Source organism: Mixophyes fleayi, chromosome 10 (assembly GCF_038048845.1).
Source record: "Mixophyes fleayi isolate aMixFle1 chromosome 10, aMixFle1.hap1, whole genome shotgun sequence".
Taxonomy (NCBI): Eukaryota; Metazoa; Chordata; class Amphibia; order Anura; family Limnodynastidae; genus Mixophyes; species Mixophyes fleayi.
The window spans coordinates 97,148,373-97,170,735 of NC_134411.1; the positions used below are offsets into that span (position 1 = coordinate 97,148,373).

The following is a 22,363-nucleotide window of genomic DNA, read 5'->3' on the forward strand; positions in this document are numbered from 1 at the left end:
CAACGCCATAAAACCATTTAAATGTACAATGGTGACACAATTAATAAACTGTTAGAAAAAAATGTAAAAAAGCTGAAAGGAATAAAATGGTGGTGGGCCTAATGTGGTAGCGGACAGGATTTCAAAACAATGTTCTTACTCTTTCCGAGATGCGTGATTTCAGCTGTACCCACAATCCCGCCAGACTATGCTTAAAGGGATATTTCCCGTTTCCAAAATGCAAGATGAGGGTGCTGTATCTCATATGTGGATAAATAGGCACAAAATTAAAAGCACTGCAGGGACGCATTGTTTCCGGTCCGTAAATGAACCCTAGCTTGTCAATTTACTTATAAGACCATATTCTGGGGAGAAAATACGCCATAATAATGAAAGTGACAAACACGATATTGTGTTCCAAATTGTTTACTTGCGGAATCTTCATTCTTCTTCCTCTCCAATTCACATATACATACCAGCAGTTTTAACATTTGTAGAAATGCAAATTTAGCGGAAGATCTGTGGCCAATTTATCCTCATTTGTTGTCAATATGGCTAATTTAAATCTTTTCTGACTAAGAAAGTTGGCAAAAGGAAGAAGATAGATCTTTTCAATCCAAATCCAGCTTAGCAACAGTTAATCACCAAATTCAACAAAGATCTTTTTTTCCTGTTATGAAAATTGGATGTAAAAAATATATATATTTTATGTTCTTTCAGAGCTTACCACATACAAATATTTCCCTGCATGAATACATGAAAATAGCTCAATGTCGTTCATCTAAAGACTTGCAGATTTGTGATAGGAACGGTAATATTTTGCTTGTCTTCAATTTACCACGATGCCATCTCACTTTCTACTTCACTTCTATAACTTTTCCACTCGCCAGGAGTAATTCTTGACCATGTATAACGAATGTCTGCACTCACTCAGGGAATATTATAATATTCATTCAGTCTACTACCACAATTTATTCAAGGGAAAATGTAATCTCTCCACGTTTTGTTAGGGAGCATAGCGGACTCTATACATGTTATACATTATATAGTCTTATCCTGGCCAGGCCCGGCGCTCCCATTAGGCAAGGTTAGGCAGTTGCCTAGGGCGCCGGGCTCTGCAGGCCGCCTCAGAATTAAAAAGCTATTACTATTGTAGTTTAAAACTGTGCGGCGACCGCTGAGCATACCTTAAACGGCCGCCGCACAGCTTGAGATCGATCCACGGGGAGGGGGAGGGGCTATGGATCACCACCGCCGCCTTCCCCTCCAACAGCTGATGGGGCGCTCTGTCTCCTCCCCTCCACTCACTGACTATCGGTGTGACATCATCATCACGGCCCGACAGTGTCAGTGAGGGACGGGACCCGGCAGAGAGGACCAGCTTTATGTAACCAAGGTAAGGTAAGACGGCGGGGGGGTTGAGTTTTTTACATTGTGCCGGGGGGGGGGGTTTACATTGTGTCGGGGGGGGGGGGGGGCGGATTTTGTTACATAGTGCCGGGGGGAGGGGGGGGGCGGATTTTGTTACATTGTGCTGGGGGGGGCAGATTTTTACATTGTACATTTTACATACACCGAGGACCCTAGCACCGGCCCTGATCCTGGCGTGATATATAATTTTTGTTTGTGGTTTGTATATTTGCTTTTTTGTGTGTGTGTTTATAAAAATATTATTTAGAGCAGTTTTTTGTGTAAATTTGTTACAGTATATAGCGTGATATTTAGCATACAGCACATATAAACTTAAAGGGCCTGAGGCAGAGTGAGAACTGCGCCGGTGTGTGTAGCGTGTCCTGTGTGAAATTGCTCTGCGCAGAACAGTGGGCGCACATATAGGGGCAGATTTCTATGATGCTGCTACTTGCGCAAATTGCAGGTGATGGCGACGGTGACCAGTAATAGTGAACCACTCGCGACTGGCTGTTTGAGAATGTTCTGCTGATCCTGATAGGTGCTTTCCTGGTTGCATGTGTATATATTATGATTTAGTGTGCGTGAGTTGTTTTTTCCTGTATTAGAGATTAGAGAGCTCTGCGTCAATCCCAAGGCCAGCGAAGATATGACTGAGGGGTATATTTATTTACTAAACCTTTGCGAAGCAACCAATCAGATTTGAGTTATCATTTATCTACTACATGCTGGAAAATGATAGCTAGAATCTGATTGGTTGCTATGGGCAACGCCTCCACTTTTCCTTTTTAGAAGGATTAGTAAATCGATCCCTTATAGTTCACTTGTTGCCTAAAAACAGTGGAGCCAGCCATGGTGGACCAATGTTCATGAGAATACAGCCTTCAGCTCACTAGGAACCAGTGACATCAGTGAGACAGTTTGTATTGTCTATGACTGTGGTAAGTGTCAATGACTGGAAAAAACAAGACACACAAACACCGTTTCCACTTTAAAAGACCATTTATTACATTAATGAAGTATATAACACTTACAGTGTAGATCCTGTTAATGTGCATTTTTTTTTATATTTCTCTATATTTATAAATTATTCATCCGTGTCTTAAAACATAAATAGGGATACAATATAAAATCAGATATGTCTGCCTCTCTTAGGAGTCTAAACTGTTTACTGTTTGTCACCAAGTAACTTGTGGCTGACTACGTAATTATCTATCTATCTATCTATCTATTTATCTCATATCTATCTATCTATCTATTTATCTCATATCTATTTATCTAAATATAATATCCATCTTTTTCTCGCTGTCTCATATCTATCCATCTCATACCCCTCTCTCTAATACCTAGCTATCTCTATCTATCTATCTATCTATCTATCTATCTATCTATCTATCTATCTATCTATCTATCTATCTATCTATCTCATATCTAACTATCTAATAATCTTTGTATAATTGTACCCAGAGTACTCACCAGATTATGGAACGTGTTTTCAGTCTGACAATTTCACTTAATCTATGTCATTGATAGGTAATCACCCAGGCTTTTCCTGAGTATTTAAACCAGACATGAACTAAATGTTCAGATCTATAACTTGTGCCATCTAGAACCTTACATAGCATCCACTTTACTATTTGTATTAATCATTTTTGGGTCACTAACCTCTCTAGAGTGCTGCAGAACCGTGTATCTATTGATTTATTCTGCAGAACATCTCGATGTAGAAAGCAGGAGTAACCCCAATATTGGATTTTTCTTATTTGACTTTAATGTGTACAGTTCTCAAACTGCCCCTCTCTGCATAATCATATATTATAGAATATTAAACTCCTGTAAATCATACTTGTGATTATATCAGAAATACTTTTTTTTGTTAGTTATTTCTTTTTTTAGCATTTCCCCTTCTCTCCTTTAAGCATCTCCTGTGGGATTCGGAGGAGGAGACAGATTTGGTAGTCTTTCTAGTAGTGTGTGATGTCCCTCTATGGCTGTGGTTTGGGGAATATAGTAACTGGTTGGATGTATCGTCTTATCCACAAGCACCTGATACACTTTGGTCCATTCACTTGTGCTGTGAACATTCTGATAGTCTGATTGGTTACAAGTTGGTTCTAACCCAGCCCACTTTAATGTGGCTATACATGGACAGTTCTCATAAAAAAATGAATGCAATAGGCTCATTCACCCCTATAGAATACAGGTAGTTACAACACAGCAGTGATCTCAAGGAAAGTGATAAGTAGAGAATGTGGAGTTTCTCCACCTGCCGCAATTCGTGTTTTTTTCTGCAAAATTTTGCACATTTTGCTGGAGGAATTTTGTCTTAACTTTTCCCAGTTCTGACGCAATCACAGCACACAGCAGAACGAACCGACCATCAACGCCCTAGTTCTGTTCATAGCCATAAATTCTACAAAAATGCGAATTTATAAACACAGTGCAAAAGGACAAAGCAAAAGCGAAGGTTGTAGTGCAGAACGTCCGCACCTCCGTGAAGCATTTGGATTCTCATGAGATTTCATTGCACTTTCGCTAATCTCAGGTGCAAATTTTACAAGGACGCGGTCTTCTGCGTGGCGGGAATCTCTGCGTAAACTCCCTACTGTGGGCACTGCACACACTGACTTGTGAGAAGGATTCTGTCATTACCGCGTTGCTCTTGGTGTTTGCAGTGTGTGACCCCTGCAATCTCTTTAGTAAGACACAGTTCACTACACTGGCACATAGCAGCCGTTCTCTACGGAGAGAGGGGGGGGGGGAATAAAAAAAAAATCATAAAACAGATGGAAGGTTTACATTTTTGTTTAGTTTTTTAAGAGCAGCTTTTACAACATCGTTTTAAAAATCATTCTGATGCATGGTGTTGTTTATACTTGGATCTTTGTAGCGAAGATGTTTACAGTACGGGGGGATGTTTTAAGATATTTTATCGTTATGATATTTAGATAATTGGCAAGAAGAAAAAAAAAAGATATTTTGTTGAGATTACAGCGATGGTGGTAAACGTGAAGTTACTTATGAGCCTTAATAAATGTGTCCAGATCGGTGGTAAGAGCCATCATGGTTAAAACAAAACAACACAAGAGGGAATATCTTTTTCGTGAAATCATTTCCTTTTCTTAATCAAAAGATGACAGCCTTAGCCTTAGAACTCCCATCTGTAATGTTCCATACTAGGGATTTGCGCACACAGCTTTTTTTTTTTCATGATTGTTACAAGTTGTCTTTCTCACTTTGATATTCTATTTAAGATTTTTGCTGTATGAAATCAAGATAGTTTGCACCATGCTTTGCAAACAGACTTGCTGGGACTTGTAGTTCTACAACAGCTGGAGAGCTGTAGGTTGATTGTCTCTGAAGTCTACAGGGTCTTGTACCCACTGACATTTTTGATGCTCGTGCAATACATGGAAACAGGTCTGAAAATAGAATACATTGTTTTTAATCACTCCATGGCCACTCGCGTCTTGTCCCATTCATGTGCGCTTACCGCAAACACACGCATGAGGGGTGCCTACAGTGACCTCCAATGAACTAAAAATGCTCGTAAGAAATGTTAATGCACGAAATGCGTTTTTTTAACGCAAAAACAACCGCCAGTTGCTATGAAACCTAAAGTCGGCTGCTAGGCACAGTTACCGTACTCCCCGAAATCTGATTAAATAGTCTCCATTTCTCTCCGAAGGATCTAGATCTGTGAATGTGGAGGGCTTCAGACTCAAAAGACTTTTCTGGAGGTGCCAAGAAGAGTTTAGTAATCAAAAACAATACATTCTTTTGAGTTGTTCCACCAAACGGGATGAAATAATCCGCGCGTGTGTGTGGGCCACAAATGTGCAGAATGCAAACATTTCATAATAAACATGTTTAAATGAATGTCCTTGGCTTGATAGTCCGGGAGATAGTACATGCTGGGTTCATTAATGCGCACTCAGGAAAATAAACTGCACTTTCAAAGCCCCCCAAACAATAAAAAATCGTTACTCGTTATTTGGATCAGATGTGGTGACGGATAAAGAACACGTATTTGTAAAGTTTAACTCTGCGAATCAGACACGGGCGGGCTGAGAACTAACGCACTAACCATTTCTAAATCAGATTTAAGACAGTGAAAACATTGACACCCTGCATATATATATTTTCTTTATCGTGCGATAAGAAACTTGCTAGCGTAGATATATTGCGCAGATCACTATGATACAATGTAAACTATTATTTTTAAAGCAATAATGATGCAATTTTTTTATTTACCTTTTAATTGCCAGGGAACTAGTTCTTATATCGAAGCCTTTAAAAATTATTATGCGTTGGAATTTGCATCCTCTGGGTGAGGTTTAAGCGACGCTCCTAATTGGCTGTGGCTCAGACCCAATATTATTGGGTGAAGCCGTAAGCTGATCTCTGGTTTCCAGGGTTAACAAGGCATAGCAACCAATTCGCTGGGGCGGAGGAGCAAAATATCTACTATTGTCTCAAAATGCCAAAGAAAAAGTATTTTGACCAAATGTTTTGCACAGCAGTAACTAGGAACGGTGCTGCAATAAAAGCAACCATGTTTTGGTTTCATTCTGTAAGACGTGACGGGAAACGTGGCGGCTGCAGTTTTATCACTGGTTGTGGGCTATGACACCTGATCATCATCAACATTTATTTATATAACGCCATCAAATTCCGTAGCGCTGTACAGTTGGGACAAACACTGTAATAAACAATACTGGGAAATTCAGACAGAGAGGTAAGAGGGTCCTGCCCACAAGCTTACAATCTATGGCACAATGAGAGTGGGATACATGAGGTTAAGTCTACATATTGTATTTCAGTCCAGCCAGATGACAAAGGTAAAAAATGATTGGTATGCTATATGATCCAGTCTCATAGCAATGATGGTCAGGGGTCTGAGGGTTGTTGTCTTGTGTGAATTGTGTAGACGGTGGTAATAGGGTAACCTAGTGAGGTTAAGAGAGTGGTTAAGGAATATTATAAGCTTGCCTGAATAGGTGGGTTTTCAGAGAACGCTTGAAGGTTTCTTTGGAATTTCTCTTGCCTGTATTTTTGGTACTCCTCCCCATTCTGATTGTGTGGCTGACCTGGCAGGCCCTGAATGTTCCTTCTGTCCTCAAGTTTTGGCACTGAACAGAATGACCATGTTCCAGTTTCGGTTATTTGACCACTTTTCGTCTTCTTTGCTTGGCACAAGCTTGCAACGCCAAGGGATAGGGTGAAAACCTTTGTTCCTGTCTGGACCAGGCCCTGCACTTTCTGTTTCTGCCGGGGCCAACTGCTGCGCTTTGTTCCTGCCAGGGCCAACCATTGCAATCTCTGTTCTAGCCAGGGCCAACCCCTGCACTCTCTGTTCCTGCCAGGGCCAACCACTGTGCTCTTTGTTCCTGCTGGGGCCAACCACTCCGCTCTTTGTTCCTGCTGGGCCAACCACTACGCTCTTTGTTCCTGCCAGGGCCAACCACTACGCTCTTTGTTCCTGCCAGGGCCAACCACTGTGCTCTTTGTCCCTGCTGGGGCCAACCACTCCGCTCTTTGTTCCTGCTGGGCCAACCACTCCGCTCTTTGTTACTGCTGGGCCAACCCCTGTGCTCTCTGTTCCTGCCAGGGCCAACCACTGCGCTCTCTGTTCCTGCCAGGGCCAACCACTGTGCTCTTTGTCCCTGCTGGGGCCAACCACTCCGCTCTTTGTTCCTGCTGGGCCAACCCCTGCGCTTTCTGTTCCTGCCAGGGCCAACCCTTGCACTCTTTGTTCCTGCTGGGTCAACCCCTGTGCTCTCTGTTCCTGCCAGGGCCAACCGCTGCGCTCTTTGTTCCTGCTGGGGCCAACCACTGTGCTCTTTGTTCTTGCTGGGCCAACCCCTGTGCTCTCTGTTCCTGCCAGGGCCAACCACTCCTCTTTGTTCCTGCTGGGGCCAACCACTCCGCTCTCTGTTCCTGAAAGAGCCAACCACTGCGCTCTTTGTTCCTGCCAGTGCCGACCCCTGCGCTCTCTGTTCCTGCCAGAGCCAACCACTGCGCTCTTTGTTCCTGCCAGTGCCGACCCCTGCGCTCTCTGTTCCTGCCAGGGCCAACCACTGCGCTCTTTGTTCCTGCCGGGGCCAACCACTGCACTCTTTGTTCTTGCTGGGCCAACAGCTGCGCTCTCTGTTCCTGCTGGGGCCAACCGCTGCGCTCTTTGTTCCTGCCAGGGCTAACCATGGCTGGCAATAGAGAATCCACTAAATGCCATGCTGACCGTGACGGAAGTGCTAGATATTGATCTATAACCTGACCATATACATTTCTTGCTACCTCACCACAACAAGCGGACTGCGCTTCCACTCCACCAGTCTCGCATAGGAAGAGAGAAATGTGTCTGCTCTCACTGGGCCTAATCCCTCTTGGATAGAATTAGCATATCTGGCCCATCTCCTGCAATATCCCCCATTTCAGGGTCCGGGTGGGGGCTAATGCCAGGTGTACATGTGATGTAATTATTGTGACATTATTAGTGGCTTCAACATTAATCGAACTTAGTTAATAGGCTATGCTTATGATTGTGGGTGATTAGCATGTCATTTGCATCTCATTCTCACAAAAGGTTCTTTGTTTGTAATGCAAAGCCTGTACCATAATGATTTCTTAAGCTCCAGTCAACGGAACTTTCTTTAAGTAGTGAGTCGGAGCAATGTAATGTCATCCTGGAGACGGAGACGGAGGGCGCTGCACCTCTGGCAGACAGACCGTGACTTGGTCATTACAACGTGCTCTTCCTACACAGTGTCTACTCTTATGTACAACTAGACAGATAGATAGATAAAAGGTAATAAATGGATATTGGTTGGATATGAGATAGATAGATTGATAAATATGAGATAGAGAGATAAGAGATAGATAGATATGAAGGAGATGGATATTAGATAGATATAAGTTAGATATGAGATAGATAGAGAGATATGAGATAAATAGATATGAGATAGAGAGATGGATAGATAGAGAGAGAGATATGGAATAGATAGATATGCGATAGACAGATAGATATGAGAGAGATGGATATGACATAGGTAGATAAATAGCTGCTAGGGAGATAGATATATGAGATGGATAGATATGAGATAGTTACATATTATTTGTAAGAAAGGCTACAATCCCTTTTTATATACTGTTAGTGATTTTACCACCTCATATGGTAACACAGTTTAACCCCCCTTACAGTAAAGAATCCTTTCCTATGCTCATAGTGAAGCCATCCATTTGCAATCGATGACATCTTGATGGTCTTTAATACGAAAAGATTATTAGACAAGTCTTTATTTTCACCTCCCATATATGTGTACATTTTAGTTAGATCGCCTCTTTCCCTGAAATAAGCCAACCTAAATTTTCTAACCTCTTTGTTTAACCCTTCCATTCCCTTTATTAACTAAAGGTGCCCACCAGGGAACCCTCTCGAACTGTCCTACGTCAACTCTTGCAGATGTCTGTTTTGGACACAGCTGATTGGATGAGCCATGTTGGCGACAAACCTATGCAGTAGATTACCCTGAGTGTTCAGGCCGTGAGCCACAGAGCATTATGGGACTGCTGGGTGGAGAGTTTTCTCTAAAATCCCCTGGACAAAGGGCGTTTATTGCAAAAAGTAACTTTATCCATGGGGTCCTGTTGGTTTACGTGTGCCAAATTATGCATTCCAGTAATAAGGCTCTGCAGCTTCAACTTACACCGGTAACCCCCTCCCTAAATGTGCATTGTCGACGACTTAAAATTAATTTGAGTGTCTTGTCCTACAATGCAACATCTCATTAAAACCGTCCCTGTAATATAAAAATTTAGTGTTGCCTTGTGTGTGTGGTTGTATAATATGGTGTGCTACTTTTGGTATAGTTTTGTAATTCTGAATTTCATTCCCAGTAAACATTGTGGAGGTCATCGACATTTCCATATTGATAGGTTTCGAATTCTAATTGCTGTCTATTAAAATACTCAGTGTTTATATTCCCCCCCCCTGTGCTAAATGCAAGAAATTTGCAATCAAAATGCCATCCTGGCATATTGGCAATTTGGAAGGCTGATGGACAACGAACTTTTACTGCCATTCTTTTGACTTGTTTAATTAACAGCGTTTTCTGACCACGACTTGTTCTCGCAGTGTTACTACCGCCTGTTTTTAAATTAAGCCTTAATGAACATATTTGCATGTTATCAGACCCCGGCTCTATATCATTTCACAGGACTTTTGCATTTCAGCCCTGCATCACTCCCAAACAGCTTTTGTGGATTAGTAAGTAGGTGAAATAAAAAATCTCATTTGCTATCTGACATTAATAACTTTCAGGGGGAACGAGCATTGGCATTTGTGTTCGGACCCGAATTGAGCCTTGTGTCCTCGCAACACAAGGGCAGATCACACAGCCAACCAACAAAATTATGAAAAAATAAATCATGCATGATGCAGAATTTCTACCTTACATGTTAATTAATGTGTGCAATCAATTACTGATGTTACAATATGAGAAAAAGGAACTGGTGGGGAATGGATAATAAAATATACCTATACATTTTTATCTGCCTCTATATTTTTTTTTTTCTATTTAAACAAATAGTCTCCGTGCTTCAGAATGCTGAGCCGAGACATGCTTTGAATAACAAGCATCATAAAATCTAATCAGATTTATAAGAGAAATTGATTGTTGTGGCAGGAAGAGAGGGGGGGGGGGAAATAAGCTGGAATTTAAGTGTTAATTTTTATGCTAATCCACAGTGCCTTCCTATCAAGCAATTTTGTTCACTGCCACAAATATAAAATTGTCCCTTGCAGAGAAATGTCAGCTTGCTAGACCTGAAAGCAGTAATTTATTAGGTATGTTCTTATTAGTATGTGTCATAGTTGTTAGCTATATACACACAATGGCTCTTCACACTTATCCCGCATGACCGGGGGGGGGGGGGGGACGTTTTGGCTCGCTCACTGGAACGTAGGGCATTAATACATTATCATATACAGGGTGGTCTGTGGACAAAAGGCGATTTAATACAATTTAATGTCAAAATAAAGACAGAATGAAATGGCATCTGTGTTTTTTTATAGGGCAGCCAAGCAATTAGACTCTGTTTAAGAGGTATGACATTTCTGATAAGAAAAAACTAATAATAAGGTGGTGTTGGTGGTGGGGAGGGGGGGAAAGAGGATAATGGGGACATGTCTAACCACCCCCCCCCCCATTCCCCTTCCATAGTGTTCTCAGAATGCTATTAAATGATCGATACCCACTGTCACATGATGTCATCTTTAAGACAAGAATGCAAATAACAGCAAACACTCATGACTGGCTGTGACCTTCTTTCTGTATCTCTGGAACTCTGTCAAAATCACTTCCAGCGTACGGTTTCACAGAATTTAGTTTTTGGACAATATCTAGTTTCTGGGTAGTGAATTAATAGCGTTAAGGGTTCTAATGCAATTCACATATAGGTCAATTACACTCACCAACATCTGCTCTGTCACTGGCATTTGCATACTGCATTCATATGTTAATGACGCTTTCTTGCTTTTTTTTTTTTCCTCTCAAGTAATATATTAAAAAATACACCCCAGATTTGCATATCAGTTTAGATCAGTATATTAGAAACAATTTATCATTTTCTGTGTTCTTGCTGGGGTCTAAAAAAAGAAGAAGAAGGAACGGTGGTGGATGCAAAGACAATATGTTGAGTGATGTACGTTATATTTGAGTACGGCTGTGATTTATATACAAGGAGCCCCTTAGTGGGAGAGCTTCCATTTTAAAGCAGCTTAAAACCCTTATAAATCAATAATGACACAGATGGACTGGTGATAATCTATTTAGAATGCCTGATAGCAAATATTTTTGTACAGATGATTAGAGTTGGCGACTGTTTTAGCAGCGAGGCTTTTGCTCCCTTTTTGTAAACGGTAAGTTTTGAACACAAAGCTTTAAGAGAAAATAAAATAAAAAAAATAAAAAAAATAGAGCCATGTACTTAGTGTTTAGAAAATCTCCTGGCACGGAACGGACTGAGAACACGAAGAGAGAGAGAGGAAAAAAACAAAAAGGGGTTTTGTCGCAACTGCCAATAAAATAATATCAATCCTTGTTCCCTTAACAAAACAAGACCTCTTAATGGAATTGTGTCTTCAGGTGTAAATAGTATTAAAGGCAACATCTTGGGCACTCGGTGCCCTGATCTCGCACGACGGCCTAGCAAATAAATGCAGGTTTTCCAGAGATGGCAGCTGGTTTGGGTCCCTTATAAATATGAGCTCGTATTGATCTGATGAGAATGAAAGATCCCAGCGGCACTGAACGTTTAACCGGTGGCCTCGCACGGGGGATGCATTGTCGTTCATAGTCATTGGGTTTTATTCCGTCTTTCACCTTTTCCGCTGAATTCCCTTGACCTGTGCTAGGTGCTGCCATTTGGCCAATTTGTTGAGTTTGGCTTTGTACGGTGACATGGTGTCGTTTGTGTTTTTTGTTTCAGTGACAGGGACGAAGGACGCCTGTGTGAACAAATCGCTGGGCCAAGAGGCCGGGTATCCTCAGTAGACCGTCTGTCCTTAAACCAAGCATGCAGCTAAGTTGTTAAGGTAAGAACCTGTACGTCCTCGAGAGGAATAAGGTGATTGTCGGAGATCGTCCCAACCTTTGCGCTTTTACCTAGTACGATAAAAAAAATATATTGGGTATTAGTACATAAGCTGAGTAAATGAGGCATTTGTTGAAAACAATGTTTTCAGAAGTGAGAAATCCAGTAATGGAAACCCCTAACCGACACTCATGAGCCCTAAACAAGGCGAAACAGTCTGCCGTAGAGGGGAGGCTTTAAAAATCTCTCTAACCCTTCTGTTTTTCATTAGATATTAGCACCATATTTTGGTGACAAGAGGCAAGCTAACAACGTCCCTCATTTTATGTGAGTCACGCATTAATTTATATACTAAAATAAAAGTGAATTATAATTAAAATCATGTTTTCTTACAAACAGATCTTTATTTATACCACAAATAAAAAAATAATAATAACCAGCTCATTTCTGTTCAGGGTATCTGCCCAATAACTGGTTAAAACTAATTTCATGTTTGGCTCGAAATCTCATAATGCAATTTATTTAGGTATTCAGACTAAAAGATGTAATGAGGATTCTTTCATGGTCACTGATAATTGATGCCAATCAGATTTGAACAAAAGAATAATGTAATCTAACAGTCCAGACAAGGTGGATTTTTTACACGGCTGTAAGACTGCTATGTACAGTTCTATCAGCCAAAAATATACCGCATTTTTTAATGGCGTCAAGCGATGCAAAAAATCTTAAATACTAATAAATTTGATACTGAAAGCAATGCACAAAGCGTGTAATAAAATGACTATATGTATCTGATATATATATTACAAGAAAAGATTAAAAGGGAAACTTCAAAGACAAAAACGAAACATCTGGTAAGCGAATATCATATCCTGTTGCACATTTTATTTGCATATTTTTTCGAGGAAGCAGTTGTGGGTTTTTTTTATTATAAATTATGGAATGGATGCCCAACCACGCTTTTCCTGTGAAAAACTGATAAGTTCAGACATTTACAGACCTAGTTGCCAGAAAGTTTTTTTTTTTCTTTTTCTTCCTAGAAATGACTTTTGTTATTCAGAACAGTTTTACATAAACAAATCAGAGGACATATTAAAAATAGATACTTTAAAAGACACAAGATTAAATGGTAAGCCACTGCAACCTAATCCCGATTGTTAAATCATAAACACCAAATTCTAGGGGGTATATTTACTAAACTGCGGGTTTGTAAAAAGTGGAGATGTTGCCTATAGCAACCAATCAGATTATAGTTATCATTTATTTAGTACATTCTACAAAACGACAGCTGGAATCTGATTGGTTGCTATAGGCAACATCTCCACTTTTTCAAACCCGCAGTTTAGTAAATATACTCCTAGATGTGTTTTTTTTTTAAACCGATGGAGGGTACAGGAATATTAAACCTAAACTGCAAACAGAAAGAGCTATTAACAGCAAGAGGGCCATTTGTTATAATGAAAGTTATATTTGATAATGCTGTTGTTTGGTGGGGGTGACATTTTCTGTACGCTCATCAGACTTCCTGTCATGACACCACAGGGGAGGAATTAGTTTTTACTCACTGGAATACACGCGAGGTGCACAAATAACGTGGGGTATCTTGAATTCATTCAGGGTGTGCATTTCTGAATATTTGCAAAAATGACTTTTCAGTGTGAAACAACTTTTATTTGAGTTTTAGCAGAATATCTAGTTTTATGTACATAGGACTGAAAAACAGATCAGAATGGTTCATACTGATAGCATGCACCATGTTTGAAATCAGCATGATAAATAATGAAAAGTAAGTAATATACTTAGGCATAGATTTATCAAACATTCTAAAAAGTGGAGGTGTTGCCCATAGCAACCAATCAGATTCTAGCTATGATTTTTCTAGGAAACGGTAGCTGGAATCTGATTGGTTGCTATTGGCAACACCTCCACTTTCTTTTTTTAGAAGTTTTGAAGGATCCACCCCTTTAAAGTTATTTGTGAGCTAAACAGATACTCATGAGAATGTGACCTAACAAAGCACTGAGGCACATTGTTTATATGCTCTAAAATGTCTCATCTGCCACCCACCCCCCCCCCCCCCAGAAAAAAATCAATATATACAGAATATTTTTTTTGGGGGGGGGATGCAAAATGAAACAGTTATTCCTGAGAAATTTATATGTTTATTGTGGGATTTAGAGAAAGATCAACCTCTGTTTGAACTTGTTCTAAATTCAGAAATCAGATGAAACACATAGGAAACGTGACACATATAAGGTTAAGAGCAAGTTAATAGCACGACGTAGAGTTGAAGCGAGAGCCGTTTTCTCTTTGTTGTGAGGTCTCGTGGCCCGATTTCCTCCCGTTGGACACAAGTTGTAGTGGGTGTAGCAAGCCATGGGTTAAACTATCAAAGAAGAAACAAGATACACAAAGTAGGTAAAAACTTGAGGCTTAGATTTGCACTGCACCTAGTTGTACCCATACTTGCCAGCTCTCCCTGAACGTCAGGGAGACTCTCTGAACTAGGGGTGATCTCCCTCACTCCCTGAAGAGTCTGGCATTCTCCCTGATGCTGAGCCAGTAAAAGACGTGGTTGGCTTCCCCATCTGTGGCATGATGACACCGTTCAGAAATTGTGTCCTATGTCCATGTATTAATGCCTATGGAGGTGGCCATTTTCATGGAGACCAAGATTTAATCAAAGACTGACAGGTAAGACAACATGACTTCAGTAATGGAGACAGAAATGTAAAAGACACTTCAGTCTCTAGAGATCCCTTAGCTGCTTTTCTTTAACGTATAGTTGCCTACTCTCCCGGAATGTCCGGGAGACTCCCGCATTTCTGGGAGATCTCCCGGTTCTTGCCCCCGCAATAGATAAGTGTCAGGGGCGTGGCTTTATGACACAAATATGGCGTCATCTTAAAAATGATGTGATTCGTCAAACTCCCCCCCGCCCCCCCACACTCCCACCTCCCCCGGGATCTCCCTGCAGCCAACAAGGAAAAGCTGGCAAGTGTGGCTGTACATGAGTGACATAGAATAAGTGAGGGATGATCATGTTATAAGCTACACTAGGTTCAGCAGTGTCAGATCCTGTCACTGATCCTTGCTATGGCAGTTACATGACAGCAATATTACCATTATCATTACTATCTATTATCGTCATCCCTGTATGTGTTTACAATGCACAAGTCAACTCCTGTACAGCACACGCGTATATTTGTTGAGTGGTGATATTGTCACGTGTTTGGTGAGATGTCTCGTGTCACATGACTCAGTGTATGTAATGGTCAGAGAACATATGTTTATTTTTAAGAAATAATGGATGTTTAAATAAAAAGGTTATTAAGTAAGCATCTAGTATTCATCCCGTGATCTGTAAAATGATTCGGCCGGTGACCTTTGTAGCTTCATATTTGCACAATGACTTTTAATATTCTTAAGCAATACACTATTCTCGCTCTATTTTCAGTCCTTCAATCCCAGTGTTTACCATGGCAAGCTCTTGTCCTATGGCACCTGACCAATACAACTTGTACATCATCGTCATCATCACCATCATTTATTTATATAGCGTCAGCATATTCCGTAGCGTTTTACAATTGGGAACAAACATAGTAATAAAACAATACTGGTGAATACAGAGAGGTAAGAGGGGCCCTGCTCGCTAGCGCACAAGTCTACTAAGTTCATCGGCAAAAAAAAATAAAAGTTCATGAAGCAAATGAAATCCCCAGTTCTATCTCTGAGCAGAGAAATGGTCTTTGATCAGCGAGCGTTGATCCTGTCTGGTCTGCGAGAGTGACGGAGGTGTGAACTCCTCACTTATCTTAACAACGTGTTAACGAGTGATTACTTGCTACCATTTACAATCTCACACCACGGAAATGATGCCAAACAAATGCCACGAGCACTGGAAATGTTGTGTAGAATATCAGCAACCCCGGGTGGAGGCAAATGTAAAATAAAAACTGTTGATTGTAATATATGAACGGTTCAGTGCATCTTGTTAAGAGAGTAGTGTCACAAGGCGTCCCAGAAGTGTAGCCTGATTATAGAGTCCATTTATAGGGATGTAACACGAATATAACATAAGGATAGTCCAGGGACAAGGCTCTTTTTCCAAAGTGCATATTGTTTCGGGGCTAAATCCTTTGTTAGGTTATTCAGGAGGGCAGCATTCAGAGGACACAGTACGTCTACCTGGAAGGAGGTGATAGCTTTCTTTGCATTAACCTACAGATACTACTGAACCTTGACATACAGACAGGCCACTGTACTGTAACAGGGAGATGTAGCCACGGTTATCCCAAAAGTGAAGCCATGCTAGGCTGCATTCTTAGCTGTAATTAGAGTATGATCGCTCAAGATAACCAGCAGTTGCATATGTACTGTTTACCCCTACCTCTGCTCCGACATCCGATTCTGCATACGTGGGCATGCATGTTAAGAAAAAACATTCTGGCAATGGAGAGCAAACAGGAAGGAGTTAATGCAGGCCAGGAACTGGGGTTAAATGGGATCAGGGGCTTGAAACTGGTTAACAGCAGTTGGTCCTTTATGCAGCTCTCAAGTCCAAGTCTGCACGGATGTCAGGATAAAAGTAAGCAGCAGCAGCAAGTGATTGTGCCTGGGGCTCATCACACAGATAGGGGCATTTATAAAAGGACAGAGCTACATACCTATGAACAAGGGGCACAGAAATATTAATATTCAAAAAAGCACATTGTGGGGGGTGGGATAGTTTTATAAGCTATCGCTGCAATTATTATATATGTAGGGAAATTTGCATTTGCTGCCCAGTATTTTGCAATAAAGACTTAATTTATTCAGCTTGGGGAATGCCTCTTTAAGTATATTAGAGTCAAAGTCAGAAGGTACCGCTGGCCGAAGTATATAAGAGAAACAGATGACAAATCATGAGCATTTGGCATAATAGGGACAGACAGAGCAGACTGAACACCTGGATGCTTTACTGGCAACTGGGCGCTGAGGAAGCAGAGCTTCACTGGCACTGGGACACTCTGGGAGCAGGGCTTCACTGGCAACTGGGCGCTGAGGAAGCTGTGCTTCACTGGCACTGGGACACTCTGGGAGCAGGGCTTCACTGGCACTGGGACACTCTGGGATCAGGGCTTCACTGGCAACTGGAACACTCTGGGTTCAGGGCTTCCCTGGCACTGGGACACTCTGGGATCACGGCTTCACTGGCACTGGGGCACTCTGGGATCAGGGCTTTACTGGCATCTGGGCGCTGAGGAAGCAGAGCTTCACTGGCACTGGGACACTCAGGGATCAGGGCTTCACTGGCACTGGGACACTCTGGGATTAGGGCTTTACTGTAAACTGGGCGCTGAGGAAGCAGAGCTTCACTGTCACTGGGACACTTTGGGATCAAGGCTTCCCTGGCACTGGAGCACTCTTGGATCAGGGCTTTACTGGCAACTGGGCGCTGAGGAAGCAGAGCTTCACTGGCACTGGGACACTCTGGGAATCAGGGCTTCACTGGCACTGGGACACTCTGGGATCAGGGCTTCACTGGCACTGTGGCACTCTGGGAGCAGGGCTTCACTGGAAATGGGACACTCTGGGAGCAGGGCTTCACTGGCAATGGGACACTCTGTGAGCAGGGCTTTATTGGCAATGGGACACTCTGGGAGCAGGGCTTTACTGGCAATGGGACACTCTGGGGACAGGGCTTTACTTGCACTGGGACACTCTGGGAGCAGGACTTCACTGGCACTGGGGCACTCTGGGAGCAGGGCTTCACTGGCAATGGGACACTCTGGGAGCAGGGCTTCACTGGCAATGGGACACTCTATGAGCAGGGCTGCACAGGGACATTCTGGGAGCAGGGCTTCACTGGCAATGGGACACTCTGGGAGCAGGGAATTACTGGCTATGGGACACCCTGGGAGCATGGCTTCATTGGAGTGGGACACTCTTTGAGCAGGGCTTCATTGGCAATGGGACACTCTAGGAGCAGGGCTTCACTGGATACTAAGTCCTGAGGGAGCAAAACATCACTGCATTTAGACTGTACAACACAACCATTGCAGCAATATGAGCAACACCTACATTTCACACCTCTGGTCAGGACTGAAAACGGTGGTGGCTTCTGGACAAGACTGACAAAGACAGATGCAATGAGATTCTGATGTTTATACTTGGAAAATATCTAGGATTATTATTTATCATGTGTTTAAAGAAGGACTTTTGTAAACCCTGCCGTTCTCTAACTTGGTGTATCCAAACAAGCAACTGAGTATCTATCGGTTCGACCAATCAGAGACAATGCAGCTTCTGATTGGTCCTTCTTCACACAGCGGTGTAATGCCAGCTGACGAGATACTTTTGGTCATGGCCGTTATATTTGGCATGCAGGATCTGTACCAAAATTACCGTAAAGATAAATATATTTATTAAACCAAATATGTGTACCTAACGTGGCATAGAAGGGCATGAGCTTGGGAAGGGGGGGGGGGGTATATTGCTACAAATTTGAGGGCATATTCACTCACAATGAGCGATGTCTCCAAATCGGTGACATTTTGCAACTGGGAAATTCCTAGGTTATTCTTTGCAATTTTCGGCTAAAATATATTAACGTTTAATAATGCTATCAAACATATTATATTCCAAAAATCTTGATCTAACGCACACACATACTCTCCTGACGTACAATTAAAATAAGTCTCCCCTGAAAAATCATTTCCATGAGTATGAAGCCTATGCGGCAATTAGTAAATCTCACGGTTAGTATAATATACATTTATATTGTTTCACCACCGGCAGACAGTGTTTCTGGTCCCTGTATTCCCAGAGCTGCAGAAACAGCTAACTTTGTTAATAAATAGCCATGAGAAATTAACATTATAACATAATTTAATCAAGATATTACACAGTGACAGATGACTATGAGTTACACAGCAAAGTCCTTATTATTTATTAACTAGCCTTATTTTTAGACTTGTTTCAATTGTTAATTACTGGTCAATGGGAAAGTAGGTTACTTGAGTTAGCAAAAGCATCAAATCTTTTACTGGCACAAACAGTGAACAGGTGGCAAACCCTGATCTCGGTGAACAGTGCCTTCGGGCCGTTGTCTTCCAGCCTACAATAAGATACCGCTGTCCCGCTTTGCTGTTATCATGTTCATCTCTGTATCCGGAGCTTGCAGAAATCTTGGAGCGGAAAGACCTCAAATGTCGGCTTGAGTAGAGCAACAAGCACATGGTAGGCAGGAACGCCAATCCACAGGCTTTACCTGGGATATCCCACCCAAAATAGAATTCACAGTTTTGTTTTTGGATGGAATCATCTTTTCATTTTGTGAGTTCATTTTTGTAAATGTTTTCCCTCTATGCGGCTCATTGATTAAGAGGGTATTTACCTTACTTTGATACCAAAAGAATATCCAATCTGACCCAAAATGACAATATAAAATGTTTTTGGGTATAGAAAAAAAAAATCAAAAGTCTTTCCCAGACGTCTGGCAGCAGAAGGGTAAAAGAGATAGAATCAAGTTATAGGTTTTAAGTTGTTAAAGATCATAAAGCTATAAGATGTAGCATATCACTTCTTTGCCTCTTGGGCAGCATGGTGGCTTAGTGGTTAGCACTTCTGCCTCACAGCGCTGGGGTCATGAGTTAAATTCCCAACCACAGCCTTATCTGTGTGAAGTTTGTATGTTCTCCCAATGTTTGTGTGGGTTTCCTCCGGGTGCTCCGGTTTCCTCCCACACTCCAGAAACATACTGGTAGGTTAATTGGCTGTTATCAAATTGACCCTAGTCTCTGTGTGTGTGTGTGTGTGTGTGTGTGTGTGTGTGTGTGTGTGTATGTTAGGGAATTTAGACTGTAAGCTCCAATGGGGCAGGGACTGATGTAAATGAGTTCTCTGTACAGCACTGTGGAATCAGTGGTGCTATATAAATAGATGATTATGATATGCCTTTCTCGCCGCTCTTTCTCTCATCTTCCTTTCTCGCCGCTCCTCGTCTGTCTCCCCCCTCTACCAATCCCTTCACTGGCTCCCCTTCCCCTACAGAATCCTCTTCAAGCTCCTCACTCTTACATACTAGGCCCTCGCCAACTCCACTGCACCCTACATCTCCACCCTCCTCTATATTCATGCTCCATCCCGTCCCCTCCGATCTGCCAATGACCGTCGCCTCTCTTCCCCCCTTATCACCTCCTCCCATGCGCGTATCCAAGACTTCGCCCGCGCTGCCCCCCTCCACTGGAACAAGCTCCCTCCCTCCATCAGAACTTGCCCTAATCTGTCCAGTTTCAAACGGGCTTAAAAACCCACCTTTTTCTTAAAGCCTTTCTGTCTCCCACTTAACTTCCTACCTTTTCTTCTGCCTCTTCCCCCTCACTCCCCTTCCCTCATAGTTATCCTCCGTTCCTCCTTCTCTCCCTCCCTCCCCCGTGTCTCTCTGTCTGTCTACCCCGCCCCTTAGATTGTACGCTCCTTTGAGCAGGGTCATCTCTCCTCCTGTCTCCACCACTTTTAACTCTGCTCTCCAGCTATCAGCCCTCCTCCTCGAGGACCCTCTTCCCCCCCCCCCCATCCCCTCTCGCTCCCTCCTCTCCCTCTGGGAGTTTCCCTGTCACCCGTGCCCTCCCTTCTGGGCTCCGTCGTATGCAGACTCTCCCCTCCCCCTACCTTAGCGTTGAGCTCATTGAGTTACTGTGATTATTGTTTACTGTACTGTGCTGTCTCACCTTGTAATGTAATTTTGTTTGTCCCTGTATGGCGCCACGGACACCTAGTGGCGCCCTATAAATAAAAAATAATAATAATAATAATAATATGCCGATGACACTACCATTCCTCCCCTGATGTCTCTCTCTCCGTCATATGCGTTCGACTTCTTCTCTGCCATCTACACTTGGATGGTTGAATACTACCTCAAGCTCAACATATCCAAAACTGAGCTTATCATCCTTTCACCACCTAGCGTCACATCCCATCCTCTGATCTCCCTTACGGTTGATGGTGTCTTCCTCTCTCCTGTTCCCCATGAGCGCTGCCTGGGGGTCATCATTGACTCTGCCCTCAATTTCACTTCCCATATCCTGTCCCTTGCCCGTTCCTGTCACCTCCACCTTCGCAACATTGCCTTGATTCGCTCTTTCCTCTCCCCGGATGCCACCAAGACCATCACCCATGCTCTTGTCATCTTCTACCTTGATTATTGTAATCTTCTCCTCCCTGGCTTGCCTGACAAACGTCTGCCCCCCCTGAAATCTGAGGCGTTGCAACTAATCTGCAACGTTGTTCTGCTGCTATGTCTCACTGCAAGGCCATTCATTGGCTCCCCATTCCCTCCAGAATACAATTCAAGTTGCTTACCCTCACTTATAAAACACTCTTCAATCCTCCCCCCCCTTCCTACATCTTCGACCTTGTCAAAAAATACTCCCCTACTCACCCACTACGTTCCGTCGCCTCTTATCAGCCATCACCAGCTGGCGGTCACGCCTTCAGGACCGTGCATCTCCCCACATTTGGATCTCCCTGCCCCATCAGACCCCCCAACCTCAAATCTTTCAAATGCTCCCTCAAAACTCAACTATTCACACTTGCCTATCCATAGACAGTTCCCTCCTCGCGCTCCACCTACCCCTTTCCCTCCACCTCTATCGTCTCCGTTTACTATCCCAATCCTACTCATTTTAACGCTTCCAAGTTTGGCCTCTCTGCCTCCTATCTCCTCTGTGTAATGATTCCTTTGTTCTAGTTGTGTCTTCTTATGTAGTTGCTTTCTCTATAGTCTCTTGTATAGATTTATACTGATTCTGTCGTTTATCTTGTACTTTACTCATCTGTATTTTGTTCTGTTTATTTTTCTGCTGATTGTGTGGAGCTGCATATAAATATCCTACCAAACTTCTAGAGCTGTGTAATAAGGCCATCCACTTTATATATATATATATATATATATATATATATATATATATATAGTGGCCAATAAGGTCCCCCGTAAAGTCATCGGTCTGCCTACTGTGAACTGTTTACCCCCCAGCAATGGTTAAGTGATCAGATAATGTACTTACTGCTCATTTTTATGTTGTTGCTATGTTTGATCGCTGCTCTGTGCCAGCCCCATATAGTAACAGTCCAGACTTGGGGTGTTGGACTATGTAGTGTAAACATGGAATAATCTGGTCAACGATTACGTTAGAGGGCCCCCCACATTTTTTCAACACACAAAGTTCAACTTTATCCCCAGATCACCAGAAAATATGTATATTTATGTTTTTGAACATGTGGTTTTTGTTAAGTTTTTACAGCAGAAAGTAAGCTCACAAAGTTTTATGATTACACTATTAGTAAGTAACGTTATCGAATGTATAATCTACAAGAGCAAGTAATATAAATATATAGG

The 22,363-nt window shown here is 42.3% G+C and overlaps 1 protein-coding gene across 6 annotated transcripts in view; it reads left to right on the forward strand.

Annotated features, from left to right (window-relative positions):
- The window catches only part of ZNF536 (zinc finger protein 536), a 403,907-nt gene that overhangs the window by 120,306 nt on the left and 261,238 nt on the right, over positions 1-22,363 (forward strand). For 5 of the 6 annotated variants that reach the window (XM_075189234.1, XM_075189233.1, XM_075189236.1 and 2 more), the window contains exon 4: positions 11,878-11,983. The gene's annotated coding sequence lies outside the window, so the exon portion shown is untranslated. The remainder of the gene's footprint in view (positions 1-11,877; positions 11,984-22,363) is intronic. The other variant, XM_075189235.1, reaches the window with a different exon arrangement.